The sequence below is a fragment of the Myotis nattereri genome (genome assembly GCF_964212035.1).
Source record: "Myotis nattereri genome assembly, chromosome: 2".
Lineage (NCBI taxonomy): Eukaryota > Metazoa > Chordata > Mammalia > Chiroptera > Vespertilionidae > Myotis > Myotis nattereri.
Window position 1 is genome coordinate 93,547,697 of NC_138076.1, and position 17,834 is coordinate 93,565,530.

At 38.6% G+C, this 17,834-nt stretch overlaps 1 pseudogene across 1 annotated transcript; it reads right to left on the reverse strand.

Moving 5' to 3' along the window:
• Nucleotides 1-2,955: 2,955 nt before the first annotated feature.
• On the reverse strand, nt 2,956-17,619 carry LOC308513780 (glutamate dehydrogenase 1, mitochondrial-like; annotated as a pseudogene). Its single transcript has 3 exons — nt 17,529-17,619; nt 3,674-4,779; nt 2,956-3,549 (listed from the first exon to the last, which is right to left on the reverse strand). The product of its transcript is annotated as a glutamate dehydrogenase 1, mitochondrial-like (transcript).
• Between the last annotated feature and the right edge of the window lie 215 nt (nt 17,620-17,834).

The following is a 17,834-nucleotide window of genomic DNA, read 5'->3' on the forward strand; positions in this document are numbered from 1 at the left end:
TAAAAAAAAGTTAGAAGGGCTATAAAGAAAAGGATATAACAGGAAGGAAGGATATTGGATTAGGAATACTTAAGAAGGGAATGGAAAAAAAGTTATAGTATTGGTAGTAGAAGGCATGAGGCATGGAGGTACATTCTGAAGGAAGGTTTGTGAAAGTTGTAGAAGGTTTGTGAAAGTCCTAGAAGGGTTGTGAAGAAAAATCTTAAAAGAAAATTATAGGCATACTGAATAACAAATTAATTAATTAGATAAATGAATCTAAAGGAAACTAATACAGAATTTGTTTGGTTCTTTTCCAGTCTGTTAAAAGGGAAGGCTTCTTTACAAGGAATTTACTACTCTTACCTCAAGGCTACCCAACTGGGCTAGTATAAAGGAAGCCTTCCTCATTTTTTTAATTCATTATAGTAATTCGTTTAATATCTTGTTGCTGTATTCAATGTATGCCTCTTTTTTCTAGTACATTTCAATTCATCAGACTTAAAAGGGGTAGTCACCATGTAGCAGGGGAGAAATTAGTGGCATTACAGCAATATAATGAATTAAAAATAAAATTTATTATAGTATAAAGTTGATTGATAGATATCAACCCATCTACCTAATCAGAGAGGGGAACGATAGGGGGAGTTATAATCTGATTGAGCACCTGAATTAATCTAAAAAATAATCATATTATTTTAAATCTTAGAACACATATACTTATGTGAATAGGGGCTTATGTTTTTCTTAAGTTCCCTTTTCAAGGCCTGTGTGAAGTGATTGAGGAGGTGACTCAGCTGTAAATACAGCAAGCAGAACCAATAAGCATAGTCGAACTGACCCACCAGGAGTCAAAACATCATCTTATCACCTGATGACTAAGGACAATAGCTGACATCTATGGATCTCTAGGGCTGAATGTAGCTGCATTCTGTTCCCAGCCTCACCCTGGCCCATTCCCCTTTATAATCCTGTCCCCTGCACCTTGTTGTAAGACAGGATTTGAATACTTGTAAGCGTCCTGTCTTCGTGGTTGGCTAGCCTTCTCAATAGATGCCTTATGTGATTAAACACTGCCTTCGTTATTGGGCACATCAAAAGGCAGCCTGAGCCCACCTGGGAGTTTCCTGGTAACACTACTTACATAAATAATATCTAGCACTTCACTGGGACACTACTATTTAAAAGGCCCTGGCAAAATACAACACTCAACCCCGGTTGTTTTCAGGCTGTTGTTAATGAAGCTGCACGTAGAATGTGAGGCCTCTGAAATAGAGAACAAAGTCAGGGCAAGTTGAGGCATTACTGGCAATGCTCAGAGCTGCTAGCCAGACTCCAAAGAGGGAGCCCAAGTGGTTTTTTTCTAGGACACTCTATTTGAATTATTGTTCAGTCAACACAATAGATTTTCAAAAGAGAACAATTAATTAACATGATAAGGAGGTTACTGCATTCTTTGGAATATATGTCATAATGTGGTTAGTAAATTCCAAGAGTCTTTTTTATTTAGTCCTCACCCAAGAATATTTTTCCACTGGTTTTCAGAGAGAGTGGAAGAGAAAGGGAAAGAGAGAGCGAGACCTATGTGAGGGAAACATATTGATTAGTTGCCTCCTGCACGAGCCCTGACCAGGGCCTGGACCAGATAGGAACCTGCAATGGAGGTATGTGTCCTTGATCAGAAACAAACCCGGGACCCTTTGGTCCACTGGCCGACACTCTATCCACTGAGCCAAATCAGCTAGAGAACCAACAGTCTTAAAAATAGCCTCCATCATTTGTTATTCAATGATATGTATGAAGATAACTTAATTCTCCATTGGGCTTTTTGTTTTGCTGGACAATATACTAGTGATAAGCTATAAATGGCATTGTTTTATGTTATAAAAATACCAGCTTTTTTTATTTATTATGTTTATAGGCATTCACTGCTTGAGTCAAGGTTTGGCTTATTAAGTGATTAAAGGCAATCTATATATATAAAAGCCTAAGCAACCATTACAACCAGTCAAGCTGGTCACTATGATGCTCACTGACCACCAGGGGGCAGATGCTCAACGCAGGAGCCCAGCTCACAGCTGGCGAGCGTAGCTAAGACAGCGGGAGCCTCTCCCACCTCCAGGGCAGCGCTACCGAGCAGTAGCAGCAGCAGGCGCAGCAAGGAAGGGATGAGAGGGAGCAGCACAGCACCCAGTCCAGCTCGGGCTCCTCCCTGACCCCCTCCACTTAGTGCACTGCTACATCCCTTGGGAAATGTCAGACTGCCGGTTTCGGTCGATGCCCCGGCTGCCTGCCCTGTGGGGATTGGGCCAAATCCAGCAGTCCAACATCTCCTAAGGGGTCCTGGATTGTGAGAAGGTGCAGGCCAGGCTGAGGGACCCCACCGGTGCACGAATCCATGCATCAGACCTCTAGTTTTATTATAGCAGCATGTGTTTATTTTAATAGAATAAAATGCATAAAGAGAAACTGCTTTTATTTTATTTGCAATCTATAAAACTGAGTTCTTTTGCTGATATAAAAACCAATAACTCACTTGAGAACCATGCTATCTTCTGAAAATGCCACACACCTGCTTCTTAAACATGTCAAAGTTACAGCATGCCTTAGACTTGTCCAAAGAGCTGAAGCAACAAGCAACTAACTGGTCTTGAACAACAGGTGCTTTCCTGGGCCACAACTCTGACTGTTAGGAAGCAACCATGGAGCAAGACAGTGCAGCTAGATAGAAGGGACTTTTCATTTAGAAGCAAAATACCCAAATGTCTCTCTGGCGTGTACTTTCAGCTTTGTACATGATTCCCTAACCTTAGTTTCTTTTATTTAAGGGGTTAATCTGGATTGACTTTTTGAGAATGGTGTCCATTACCTAAATAAGTAATGGGAGAAAAAGATTTCTGTGATTACATGCAAATTTGTGATAGGTCTACAGATGAAGAGGTGAAGAGAATGGTAAAGAAATCAGCTACAATCCATCTATGTGAAGGTCACACCAGCTTCACTGTACACTTTCTCAATGGCATTGATGTAGGCATCTCTTCTCAGGTCCAATCCCAGTCTATACTTCATGGCTGTGCACATGATTGGCCTGCCCACACACTTCATAATGTAAGCTAACCAGAATGCACAATGTCTTGCTCAGATGCCCCTGATATCCTGACTTGGAACTCTCCTGTGCATATAACAGGAATAGTTCCACTGTGCTTTCCAAATTTCTTTTCCAGTTCTCTTGAACAGAAATGAGCAAGTGATAGTTAGAATCCTTTTCATATTTGAAGGTCAAACAGCCAGAGCTGACATGATTTAGGTTCTTTAGCCACTCAAAGTGCGATGCTGTCACTCCTCTAGCATTCAAGTAGAGATCTGAAATAACCATAATGTTTCTCTCCATGCAAATCTTATCAGCTTCTGGAGTTGTTTGTCTATCAGCACCTCCAGCAATGATCTGGTTTTGATTCTGAGTGCATTGCACTTGGTCAGCTGCTTCTCAATGGCAGCAGGGATCAGTATGTCATAGTCGGCTTCTAAGATGCTCCCTTCATAAAGCTTTGCATTGGAGAAGCCCAGGATTTTTTTTTCCTTTATTGATTAAGGTATTACATATGTGTTCTTATCCCCCCCATTGTCTCCCCAACCCCTCACACATTCTCTCACCCCCTGGTGTCTGTGTCCATTGGTTAGAGAAGCCCAGGATTGATCCACGTTGCAATTTGAAGTTTTCTAGTTCCTTTTGGTCAATACCATCTGAATTCCATATGCTCCCATCACATTCACCAACACTAACACATTTAACACCAAAGTGATGCAAATATCTCAGAGTGCAGGCCCACATTACCAAATCCCTGAACAACAAATGTTTTATCTCCAAACCCTGGTATCATTCCTAAAATGTTCATGTAAGTAGCTTCATTGGTGAAGTTTTCGATCCCATGGAAAATTCCCGGGCCAGAAGCAGAAATCTGCCCTTAGACTCCACCCTGATTGATGGGCTTACCAGTGACACAGGCATGGGCATTAATATAGTGCCTATGGTGCTAGAATAGAAGTCAGCAATTCAGGACATCTCTGCCTCACCCATGCTCATGCCTGAGGCAGACATATCAGTGCTGGGACCAATAAAGCCATTCTTTGCCAGTTCCATGATGAACCTCCTTGTGATCTTTTCCAGTTCATTATCAGTATAGTTATTGGGATTGATGTTAACACCAGCTTTGGCGCCCCTAAAAGTCACATCAACCACTGCGCACATGTGTCATCAGAGAAGCCAAAGCTTTTACTTCATCTACACTCACATCAGTGCTCTAAGAAATAACTCCTTTGCGCGGTGTGCCGTGCTGGCTGTGCTGGGCCCGGTAGCCCTCAGATGACCGCCAGGAGCCGTGGTGGCAGCAGATGAGGAAGGACAGGCTCAGCACATGGTTACAGGGCTTGATGATCGTCAGGATGCCGGATGCCGTGCACCTGCTTCTGCTTCTGTTCCTCACTCTCCCGGGTCTTGAGGGTCTCTATCACCGTGTTCTCCATGATGCTGGCGCCGCGGTGGAAAAAGCCCTCCACCGGCTTGAAGAAGCTGGGGTTGTCCCATGGTAAGTGGGGGCGGGCTGCCCACAGCCTGGCCCAACAGCGGGCCGAGCCCATGGCTGCGACTGGCGCCTGAGAGCAGCAGTGTTTCACCCAGGCAGCGGTGCAGGCGGCGGGGCGGGGGCCCACGGATTGTGGGAGGGAGGGAGGGCCCAGCACAGTGCCCTTTTAAGCCACAGCTCACTGCCTTCCTAGGTGTTCCTCCCCGGCGCTCACCACCTAACCACGAGAATGGACTTTGGGGCGGGGGCCTCTGAATGGCAAGGTGGGGGCATGACTTCAACACTCTTTATTTTCCTTATTCCTTGAGATTTTCTTATCTTTTTCTTTCATTTCTAGTACATTTGTGAAAAGCAAAGGTATTTTCCTCCCTTCTTATCTCAAGCCAATTGCCCCCTGAGAAGGAGATGGGGTTCATGTTTCCTAAACTTTAAAACTCTGAGGCTGAATTGGATCCAACAGACAGTTTTTATTTACCTAAAAGAAACTACATAAATTTAGATAACTTTTTTCTTTTAACAACTGAAAGACTAGCCTCGTCATAAAATATAAGAAATGACTCAGAGAGGCAAAGGAAAACCATCTTTGGAAGCTCATGAGTCAGACTATTTTAACTAAACAAAATTCAGAAGTGGTTGCTTTCAGAAGCTATTAAACCCTATAGAATATGCTAAACCTGCTGATTCCATCAGGCCTGTGCTCTGAAGGGATCTTGAGACTAGAAAGCTACATACTAAGAAGTAAACATGACAGAAATTCCCATTCCCTTGTCACTCAGAAGAGCCATCTGCTCCTAAGTTAAAGCCATTTTCTATTAAATTCACCAGCATACTAATTAAAGAATGACTGGAGGATGGTGAAGCTGCCAAATGCTATAAAGATATATCACTGTCTTTTTATATGGTTAAGCAAACATTTAATTAAACCTGCAGATGCTATGTCTGCTCTACCCACCAACACAGCTAAGTACCATTTACTGAGAAAGTCATTTCATATTAGTGTTTTTTAAGAGACTTTGCTGAAATATTTAATGCCTTTGTACATGATTTAATTAAATGCATCAGTAATTACATCAGGGTGACTTGAACTTGACTTTCCTTAGAGTCTTGTGTCTCCTCAGAATTAATCAAACATCTCCTCAATAGTATCCTTATTTGTAGGAGTCAAATTACAGAGAGCCTAAGTTTAAGTATGGGTGCTCAGCCTGTCTCTGACATTTTGCTAGGTTGTAATTTTTAATACATTTAAAAGGCCTCTTTTGAAGAAAATTAGAGAAATCTGAAAGGGGATAGAAATGAAATGCCATCCCAGGGTTTGCTTTATATGGAATTATTTTTAAAATATATTTTTATTGATTTTTTTTGAAAGAGAGTAAGGGAGAGGGAGAGAAAAACATCAATGTGAGAATGAAACATCAATAGGCTGCCTCCTGCACACCCCCTACTGGGGATTAGCCCACATCCCGGGCATATGCCCTGACCAGGAATCAAACTGGCAACCTTTCACTGCATGGGATGACGCCCAACCAACTGAGCCGTCACTGGCCAGGGCTGTTACGGAGCTCTTGCTAATAACCAGAGAACTCTGTGGGCCTAGAGTCTAGACCAGCCGTGGGCAAACTACGGCCCGCGGGCCGGATCCGGCCCGTTTGAAATGAATAAAACTAAAAAAAAAAAGACCATACCCTTTTATGTAATTATGTTTACTTTGAATTTATATTAGTTGACACAAACACTCCATCCATGCTTTTGTTCCAGCCCTCCGGTCCAGTTTAAGAACCCATTGTGGCCCTCGAGTCAAAAAGTTTGCCCACCCCTGGCTCTAGACTGACCACTCTCTTCAAGAAAATGTATAGCTATTTTCTTTTGTAACAGAATGTGTTTGAATTTTGAAATTATACACATTCTTCTCTTTAACTGAGCACAATATTTTGATCATCAGTGATTTTAGACAGAAAACATGTTACATATCACTAAATTTAACGACAAATTATAACTATTAATGGTTGCTAACTTTGGGCCAGAATGGAGATTATTATTTTAATTGAGGATATAGTCTCTTCAATTGATGGGTTTTTAAGTTAATTTCTTAAGGAGCTTATGCAGTGCAAAGGAGAAAGGCAGGGTTTAAAAGCAATAGGTCTGCTGTGAGATGAGCTTCAGCTGCACCCACCTTTGCTTCCTCACTCAGCTGGGTCACCTGCGTGCTGTAACAGCAAAGTTGGTGAGGTCATTTGTCTGAAAGGTATGGCAGGATACGGCAGTAAATATAAGACAACCATAATGTGCCTGGATTTGTGCTGTAAATGTAACCCAAAGAGTTTTGGATTCCATTGGCTGTCTGTTGCCAGTATGCTTGGCATCCTAGCAAGTACTTGCCATGTATGACCAAACCATCAGTCTTTCCTTCAGACATTTCAGTACCAAGGCTGTTTCCCTCCTGCAAAAGCTGTTACCTTTTCAATGGGTGATATTTATATTGTGCTGGTGCTGGGGCAGCATGCTGGGATTTGGGTTTTCTTTCTTGCTGAAGAACCTGAAGGAGCCTGCTGGTATAGCTCAGTGGTTGAACATCGATCCATGAACCAAGAGGTCACCGGTTTAAATCCTGGTCAGGGCACGTGCCTGGGTTGCATGCTGGATCCCTGGTGGGAGATGTGCAGGAGGCAGCCAATTGATGTTTCTCTCTCATCAGTGTTTATATCTCTCTCTATAATAAATAAAAACATATTTTTTAAAAAAAGAACCTGAAGAAAGTTTTCTTAGAGGAAAACTGTGATATTGTCAGTTTGATTCAATGAATATTTTTTCACACTGGTAATGGGACAGTTTGATGTTTCACCAGCTAACTTTAGAATAATGACCAATAAAAAAGAGTTTCTAAAGTCAATAATTGAGAATGCCTGAGAAGTAATAAAGGAGGCACGTAGGGAAGGTATGAAACAGTGAGGGCTTGAGGGTAGAGCATTGTTTAGTGAGCCTGCACGCTAGTGTGCATTTTGATCCATTTTATTTTAATAATGTCAGGTTGTATGACTCTGAAATCTGTGGAATTAGCTTTTATCTTTTTGGGTTTGTTGTTGTTATTTACTTTTGTTTTTTGTTGTTAAGGAGAACATTCACCATCCCATAATCACATCACCTCTGCGTTTTGACAGCATGGAACACAACCACTAACATACTGTTCTCTTTCATAATTTTCATTTGGAAATAAACCAACACATAAACTAAGAAAGCAGACACACAGATTGAAGTGGGATTTCTTTAAGCAACTTGATGGGAAAGTGTTAGACCAGTGGTCGGCAAACTGCGGCTGATGAGCCACATGTGGCTCTTTGGTCCCTTGAGTGTAGCTCTTCCACAAAATACCACGTGCGGGCGCACATGTACAGTGCGATTGAAACTTCGTGGCCCATTCACAGAAGTTGGTATTTTGTGGAAGGGCCACACTCAAGGGGCCAAAGAGCCGCATGTGGCTCGCGAGCCGCAGTTTGCCAACCACTGTGTTAGACCATCTCTCTTACCTGGTCTGTTTTAAATCAGTCCTCAAAGTGTCCCCCTTTCTGAGTATGAAATTGACTCTCCAAATTAAAAAATTAAAAAACAGGCAATCAATCAGAAGGTTACCACTTGGCTTATGCTTTTCTGGTTTCAAACACACAATTTACTGAAACTTTTCCAATGGGAACAGTCCAAGAAAAGGTCTCTTGTATGCTGGACTTTAAAATATTAAAACAAAATCTTCAAATATAAATAGATATGCTACCTATTGTTCTTTCATCAGGGTCAACTGATAGGTAAATTCCCCATTCTTTATAAAAACACACAAAGTAAACAGGTTTGAGTTCTTGAAAATCTAATTCAAAAAATTAAGTAGCTATGGTGACATAAATGAAGAGCCATTCATTATCCTGTGAGTCTAATAAAGAGGAAAAAATACTAATGTTAAAAGTCAGTTACAGAAAAGTAATTGAAAATTGCTCTTAACTTATAAATATGGCACTTTTAGACCTCTGCTTAGGAGAAAATGGGTTTTGGATTAATTTCCCAGCAAAGAGGTCATTCAGTTCTGCTTTCTTAAGATGACTGGTTATGGCTAAGGATGTGATTTGTAACTTTGTATTATGATGGGCTGATTGATATTAGCCTTGTTAGTGCCATCTGTTAAACAGTTGACATGTACAGTAAGAATAGAGTAAAAAAATTGTAGAAAAAGTGTTATGTGTGTTTTCAGGAAAGTTTCCAATCATAGCTTTCAAGTAGATAATTCAGATGGGATAGTTTATTAGTCAACTCAGGTGCCATAATAAAATATCATAGACTGGGAGGCTTAAACAACAGAAATTTATTTTCTCGCAGGTTTGGAAGCTAGATGTCCAAGTTCAGGGAAGTCCAGATAGTCAAGTTCTGGTGAGAGCTCTCTTACTGGTATGTAGACAGCTGCTTTCTAGCTGTGTCCTCACAGAGGAGAGAGACACAAGTAGAGGGGGTGGTGTAGTGCTCTCTGGTATCTCTTCTTATATGGGCACTAATCCTATGACGAGGCTCCATCTTCATGACCTCATGAACCTAATCAATTCCCAAGGACCACATCTTCACACTGAAGGTAAGGACTTCAACATATAAATTTTAGGAGAACACATCTGGTCAATTAGCAGTTAGCAAAAAACACATTTATGAGCATTTCTGTTTTATTCATTTAGCAATTATTTTTTAACACCATTATCGACATACAAAGGATGCAAAAATGAATAAGGCACACATTTCCAGACCTGAAGTAGGTCATAGCCCAGTGAGGAAGTTAGGTATGGAAATTCAAAAATTACAATAGGAAGGAAAAAATGGCGACTGAATAGACAGACGTGCATCTTGTCCCAGGGCCAGACTGGAAATACAACTAAATCGGAGAACATCACCTGGAATTAACAAATTAGGCCCAGCTGAGGAGGCAACTTATAGCAAAGTAAGACGGGAAAATGCCTGGAGATCAGAAGTAGGGGTGGCCAGGGCTCGAGAGGGATGGCAGGCTAGACAGCCCAGAGGGAGAAGAGGAAGATGCATTACAGGAGTATCAGTTTCCTCAGAAAAATAGAAGCCAGGCCCACACTGAGCACCAGAGCTATATCCCTTGGCCAAGGCATAACATTCAATCGTGGAAAGCAAAAGCTGCAGGGCTGCTGGCTGCAGCCCTACCTCAAAAAATAAGAAAAATTGGTAATAAGTTATCTAACACTACAACTTAAAGAATTAGAAAGAGAACAACAAGAAAAGCCCAGAGTAAGTAGAAAGAAGGAAATAATAAAGATCAGAGTGGAAATAAATGCCATAGATTAAAAAAAATAAAGATCAAGAGCTGGTTCTTTGAAAGGATAAACAAGATTGATGAACCTTTAGCCAGACTCACCAGGAAACAAAAGAGAATACTCAAATGGACAAAATCAGAAATGAAAGAAGTGAACTGACCCTACAGAAATACAAAGGATCATAAAAAATACTATGAATGGCTTTACTCCAACAAACAGGACAACCTGGATGAAATGGACATATTTCTAAAAAATACAACTTTCCAAAACTCAATCAGGAAGAATCAGAAAACCTGAATAGGCTGATAATTACTGATGAAATTGAAGCAATAACAAAAATTCCCAATAAACAAAAGCCCTTGTCCAGACAGATTCACAGGAGAGTTTTACCAAATATTAAAAGAACTCACTCCTCTACTCCTCAAACTATTCCAAAAAAGTCAAGAGAAAGGAACACTTTCAAAATCTTTTATAAGGCCAGCATTACCCTAATTCCAAAACCAGATAAAACAAGACAAAGAAAGAGAACTACAAGGCAATATCCATGATGAACATAGTTGCTAAAGTCCTCAACAAAATTTAAGGAAATTGGATCCAGTAAAACATTAAAAAGATCATACATCATGACCTAGTGGGATTTATTCTGGTGATGCAAGGCTGGTACAATATTTGCAAATCAATGAATGTGATACAGCACATAAATAGATTGAAAGACAAAAATCACATAATCATATCAATCAATGCAGAAAAAGCATTCAACAAAACCCAACATCATTTTTTGTTAAAAACTCTCAGCAATGTGGGAATAGAGGGAACATATCTCAACATAATAAAGGCCATATATAATAAACCTACAGCCAACATCATACTCGATGGGAAAAAAACTAAAACCATGTTCCTTAAGAAAAAGAACAAGACAGGGATGCCCTCTTTCACCACTCTTGTTCAACATAGTTCTGGAAGTCATGGCCATAGCGATAATATAAGAAGAAGAAATAAAAGGCATCCAAATTGGAAAGGAGGAAGTAAAATTCTCATTATTCACAGATGACATAATACTGTACATAGAAAACCCTAAAAAATCCATCAAAAAAACTACTAGATTTAATAAAAGAATTCAGAAACTTAGCAGGATGCAAAATTAACACCCAAAAAATCATAGCATTTTTATACACCAATAGTGAACTCTCAGAAAAAGAAACTAAGCAAGCAATCCCAGTTACCACTGCAACAAAAAATTAAGATACTTAGGAATAAACCTAACCAAAGAGGTAAAATACATGTATTTGGATAACTACAGTATGTTGAAAAAAGAGATAGAGGAAGATATAAAAAAGTGAAAGCATATACCATGTTCATAGATTGGTAGAATCAATATCATTAAAATGTCCATATTACTCAAAGCAATCTATAGATTCAATGAAATCCCTATTAAAATGCCAATGGCATAGTTCACAGGCCTAGAATTTATATGGTACCAAAAAAGACCCCAAATATCCACAGCAATTTTGAGAAAGAACAAAGTTGGAGAAATCACAATACCAGATATCAAGTTCTACTACAAAGCCACTGTACTCAAAACAGCCTGATACTGTCACAAGAACTGGCATATAGATCAATGGAACAGAACAGAGAATCCAGAAATTGACCCAAGCCATTATGCTTAATTAATATTTGACTAAGGAGACAAGAGCATACATTGGAGCAGAGATAGTCTCTTCAATTAATAGAGTTGGGAAAATTGGACAGGTACATAAAAAAAAATGAAAATAGACCACCAACTTATACCATGCACAAGAATAAACTCAAAATGGATAAAAGACTTAAATGTAAGTTGTGAAACTATGAAAGTCCTAGAAAAAACCATAGGCACCAAAATCTCAGACACCTCTCATAGCAATATGTTTACTGATACATCTACTAGGGAAAGGGGAACTAAGGAGAAAATAAACAAATGGGACTACATGAAAATAAAAAGCTTCTGCACAGCAAAAGAAACCATCAACAAAGCAAAAAGAGAGCTCACTGAATGGGAGAACATTTTTGGCAATAATATATGATCAAGGGTTAATATTCAAAATACATAAGGAACACATACAACTTAACAGAAGGAAGACAAACAATCCAGTTAAAAAATGGGCAAAGGACCTAAATAGACACGTCTTGAAAGTGGACATACAGATGGCCAAGAGAAAAATTAAAAAATGCTCAAAGTCACTGATCATCACAGAGATGCAAATCAAAATAGAAATGAGGTAACACCTCACAGCTGTCAGAATGGCTACCATCAACAAAGAAACCAATGACAAGTGCTGGTGAGGATGTGGAGGAAAGGGAACCTTAGTTCACTGCTGGTGGGAATTCAGACTGATATAGTCATTATGGAAAATAGAATGGAGTTTCCTCAAAAAATTAAAAACGGAACTGCCATTTGACCCAGTGATCCCATTTCTAGTAATATATCCTAAGAAACAAACAAAAAAAATCAAAAAGAATGTATGCACCCCTATGTTCATAGCAGCACAATTTACAATAGCTACAATCTGGAAAAAGCCCAAGTGCCCATCAGCAGATGAGTGAATAAAAAGTCTGTGGTACATTTACACGTTGGAATACTATGCAGCAGTAAAAAAAGAAGTATCTCTTATCTTTTGAGATAGCATGGAGGTTCCTGGAGAGTATTATGCTAAGTTAAACAAGTCAGTCAGAGAAAGACAAGTATCACATGATCTCACTCATGTGGAATCTAAGTAACAAAATAAACTGATGAATTGAGTGGATACAGAGATATGGAAGCATGGAACAGACTGTAGAAATTTGGAGGGAAGGTGGGAGTGGGGGCGGGGGAGATAAACAACCAATGACCTTGTATGCATATATGCATGGACATAGACAAATGGGGCAGTGAGGGCCTGAGGTGAGGTGGGAACAGTCTGGAGGAGGTCAATGGGGGAAAAACGAGGACATATGTAATACTTTCAACCATAAAGAATTATTTTAAAAAATTGAAGGCCATAATAAAAGATAATGAAATTTACTACATAATACTAAAGGAATCAATCCAACAAGAGGATACAACGCTGGGAAACATATACGCACAAAATATAAGAACACCCAATTATATTTTTTTAAAACACTACTGGAGGACTTTACAGGAGAGATTGACAACAATACAATAATAGTAGGTGACTTTAACACTCCACTGATATCACAGGGTATATCATCTAGACAAAAAAAAGTCAATAAGGAAACAGTGATCCTAAACAACACACTAGATGAGATGGAATTAATTGACATTTTCAGGACATTTCACCCCAATGCTACAAAATATGCATTCTTCTCTATGCACACAGGTCATTCTCTAAGATAGACCACATGTTAGTTCATAAACTAAGTCTCTAAAAGTTCAAAATGATTGAAATTATATCAAGCATCTTCTTGGATCACAATGGCATGAAGCTAGAAATCAACTACAATAAAAATACTGAAAAACATTCAAACATATGAAGGCTAAATAGCATAGTATTAAACAATGAATGGGTTACCAATGAGATCAAGGAAGAAATAAAAAACTTTTTGAAAACAAATGAAAATGAATAGATAACAACCCCAACTATATAAACACAGCAAAAGCAATCCTGAGAGGCAAGTTCATAGCAATACATGCCTACTTCAAGAAATGAGAACAATTTCTAATAAACTATCTAACCCTACAACTTAAAGAATTAGAAAGAGAACAACATGAAGAGCCCAAAGTAGAAGGGAGGAAATAATAAAAATCAGAGGGGAAATAAATGGCATAGAGACTGAAAAAAATAATACAAAAAATCAATGAAACCAAGAGCTAATTCTTTGAAAAGATAAACAAGATTGATGAACCTTTAGCCAGACTCATCAAGAAACATAGTGAGAGGACCCAAATAAATAAAATCAGAAATAAAAGTGGTAAAGTAACAACTGACACCACAGAAACACAAAGGTTTGTAAGAAAATACTATAAACAATGATATGCCAACAAGCTGGACAATGTGTATGAAATGGGTAAATTCCTAGAAAGATACAATTGTCCAAAACTCAGTAAGAATCATAAAACCTGAGTAGACTGATGAAATTGAATCAATAATCAAAAACTCCTAGCAGACAATAGCCCTGGAACTGGTGGCTTCACAGGGGAGTTATAACAAACATTCAAAGAACTAACAGCTATCCTCAAACTATTCCAAAAAAAAATGTAAGAGGAAAGAACACTTCCAAGCTCTTTTTACAAGGTTAGCATTATTCTAATTCCAAAACCAGATAGAGACACTACAAAGAAAAAGAATTACAAGACAATATCCCTCATTAACATAGACGCTAAAATTCTCAACAAAATATTTACAAATCTGATTCAGCAATATATTAAAAAGATCATACACCATAACCAACTGGGATTTATTTCAGGGATGCAAGGATGATACCATATTAGCAAATCAATAAATGTTATACATCATGTTAAAGAACTAAAAGACAAAAATCACATGATCATATCAATAGATGCAAAAAAAGCATTCAACAAAATCCAACACCCATTTTTTATAAGAACTCTCACAAAATGGGGAAAGAGGGATCATACCTTTACATAATAAAGAATATGACAAACCTAGAGCCACATCATACTCAATGGACAAAAATTAAAAACATTTCCCCTAAGTAGAGAAATCAGATAGGGATGTCCACTATCACCACTGTTATTCAACACAGTTCTGGAACTCCTAGCCACAGCAATCAGACAAAAAAAAAAAGGCATTCAAATTGGAAAGAAGGAAGTAAAACTGTAGTTATTCACAGATTATATGATATTGTACATAGAAAACCCTATAGACCAGGGGTGGGCAACCCCTGGCACACGTGCCAAACATGGCACGCCAATAACTTTTGCTGGCACGCGAAACCCTCTCTTATAATCTTCCATTTACAATTTTTTTCTTAATATCGACCTTTTTATTTTTCAGATAAATTCAGTGTAGGTGCATCTTAGTTAAATAAACAATTTTACATAACAAGTGATCTTAAAGACCATAGACATGGATTGATGAGAGAGGGGAAGAGCAATTTCTATGCCTCTGCCTTAACTCTCCCTGCCTTCCAAGATCCGACCAGTGTTTTGGTTTCATCCACATACACTTGTGAATCTTTGTTCTCAGTGATGAATTTTGTTAAGTCCCGTAATAGGAGTAGCCTGACGGATGAAAGTAGTAACTTGTGCATATCTCTGAAGGTCACGAAATATAAACCTGATGTAAAATCTCTGGCATCAGTGATGCAGCAGCAAAAGTCCCACTGATAATATCAAACGGAGTCATAAAGTTTTCTGTCGGGCTATCAGTGTACATGTATACATTAAAAAATAAATGTCTTTTTCATCATTATATAGTGTGTTTTTGTCGCTCGAATGAATTTTATTATTTCTTCAAGGTTCTTCACATACATACACCTTAAGAGATATCAAGTAGGCGTATTATGTTCTCGAAAAATTAGGGTTGGCATGCAGAAGAATTTTGAGTCAGAGATTTTGCTGGTTTTGGCACGCACTCACAAAAAGGTTGCCCACCCTTGCTATAGACTCTACCAAGTCTACAAGATTTAATAATAAATTCAGCAAAGTAGCAGGATACAAAATTAACACCCAGAAATTGATGGCATTTCTATACACCAATAATGAATTCTCAAAAAGAGAAACTTAAAAAAAAATCTCCCTTATCATTGAAACAAAAAAGTAGGATACTTAGAAATAAATTTGACCAAAGAAGTAAAAGACCTGTACTCAGAAAACTACAGGACATTGAAAAAAGAGCTAGAGGAAGATACAAACAAATGGAAGAATATACCATGATTGTGGTTTGGTAGAATTAATATTATTAAAATGTCCATACTACACAGAGCAATCTATAGATTCAATGCAATCCTATTAAAATACTAATGTCATATTTCACAGATCTAGGTCAGTGGTTTTTTTAAAGTCTCCTACTATGACTGTATGGCTATCAGTCTATCATTTAAAGTCCAAAAGAGTTTTTTAAATATATTTTGTTGCTTCTGTATTGGGTGCATATATGTTTACCAGGGTTATATTTTCTTATTGGATCAATCCCTTCAGTACTATGTAGTGCCCTTCCTTGTCTCTTGCTCTGGCCTTTGTTTTGAAGTCTTTTTCTTTTTCAGATATGAGTATTGCTACTCCAGCTCTTTTTTTCCATTTGTATAAAATATTTTTCCATCCCTTCACTTTCAGTTTATGTGAATGTTTTGTTCTGAGGTAGGTTTCTTGTAGAAAGCATACATATGAGTCATGTTTTCTTATCCTTTCAGCTACCCTGTGTCTTTTGATTGGAGCATTTAATCCATTTACATTGAAGATTTTTAGTGATAGATACCTACTTTATCACCATTTTTATTTTCTTTACTAGAGGTCCGGTGCACAAACTTCATGTACTTAGATGTGGGGTGGAGGAGTCCCTCAGCCCAGCCTGCACCCTCTCACAGTTCAGGAGCCTTCAGGGGATGTCCGACTGCCATGGGGGTGGGAGAGGCTCCCGCCACTGCACTCACCAACCATGAGCCCGGCTTCTGGCTGAGCAGTGCTTCCCCTGTAGGAGCACACTGACCACCAGGGGGCAGTTCCTGCATTGAGCATCTACCCCCTGGTGGTCAGTGCACGTCATAGCGACTGGTCGTTCAATTTGCATATTAGCCTTTTATTATATAGGACAGCTATTTTCCTCTATCTTGTTTTCTACTTCTTAAAACAGTCCCTTTAACATTTCTTGCAATGCTGATTTGGTTGTAATGTACTCGTTTAGCCTTTTTATTTTATTTATTTATTTATTTATTTATTTATTTATTTAGTCTGAGAAGCTCTTTCACCTTCAATTTTAAATGATAGTCTTGCTGGATAGAGTAGTCTGGGATTCAGGCCCTTGCTTTTCATTACTTTGAATACTTCAGTACTCCCTTCTGACCTGAAGTGTTTTTATTGAGAAATCAGTTGACAGTCTAATGCAGGGGTGGGCAAACTTTTTGACTCAAGGGCCACAATGGGTTCTTAAACTGGACCGGAGGGCTGGAACAAAAGCATGGATGGAGTGTTTGTGTGAACTAATATAAACTCAAAGTAAACATCATTACATAAAAGGGTATGGTCTTTTTTTTCTTAGTTTTATTCATTTCAAACGGGTGGGATCCGGCCCGCGGGCCATAGTTTGCCCACGGCTGGTCTAATGGGAACTCTTTTGTAGGTAACTTTCTGTCTCTCTCTTGATGCCTTTAAGATTCTTTCTTTGTCTTTAATGTTTGCCATTTTAATTATGTGTCTAGGTGTGGGTCTCTTTTGAGTTCATCTTGATTTGAACTCTCTGTGCCTACTGGATTTGTGTAACTTTTCCTTTGCCAGGTTTGGGAAGTTTTCTATCATTATTTCTTCAAATATGTTTTTTGCTCCTTGCACACATTCTTTTTCTTCTAGTAGTTTTATGATGCAGATGTTGTTACATTTTCTGTTGTCTCAAAGTTCTCTTAAGCTACCTTCCTGCTTTTTAATTTATTTTTTCTATTTGCTACTCTAATTAGGTGTTAATTTCTACTTTGTCTTCCAAATCACTGATTCCATCCTCTCCTTCATCCAACCTACTTTTAATTTTTTCTTGTGTATTCTGGGTGTCAAATATGGTATTCTTCACTTCTGACTGGTTCTTGTTTCTGGTTTCTATTTCCTTTTTCATGCTGTTGTAATTCCCACTAAGTTCCTTATAATTCCACTGAATTCCTTGAGCATCTTTGTAACCATTATTCTAAATTCTATGTCTGATAAGTTGCTTGCCTCCATTTCATTTAATTCTTTTTCTGAAGATTCCTCCTTTATTTTGGGGTTGTTTCTTTGTCTTCCCAGTTTGGCTGTCTCTTTGTGTTTGTTCTTATGTATTAGATAGAACTGTTA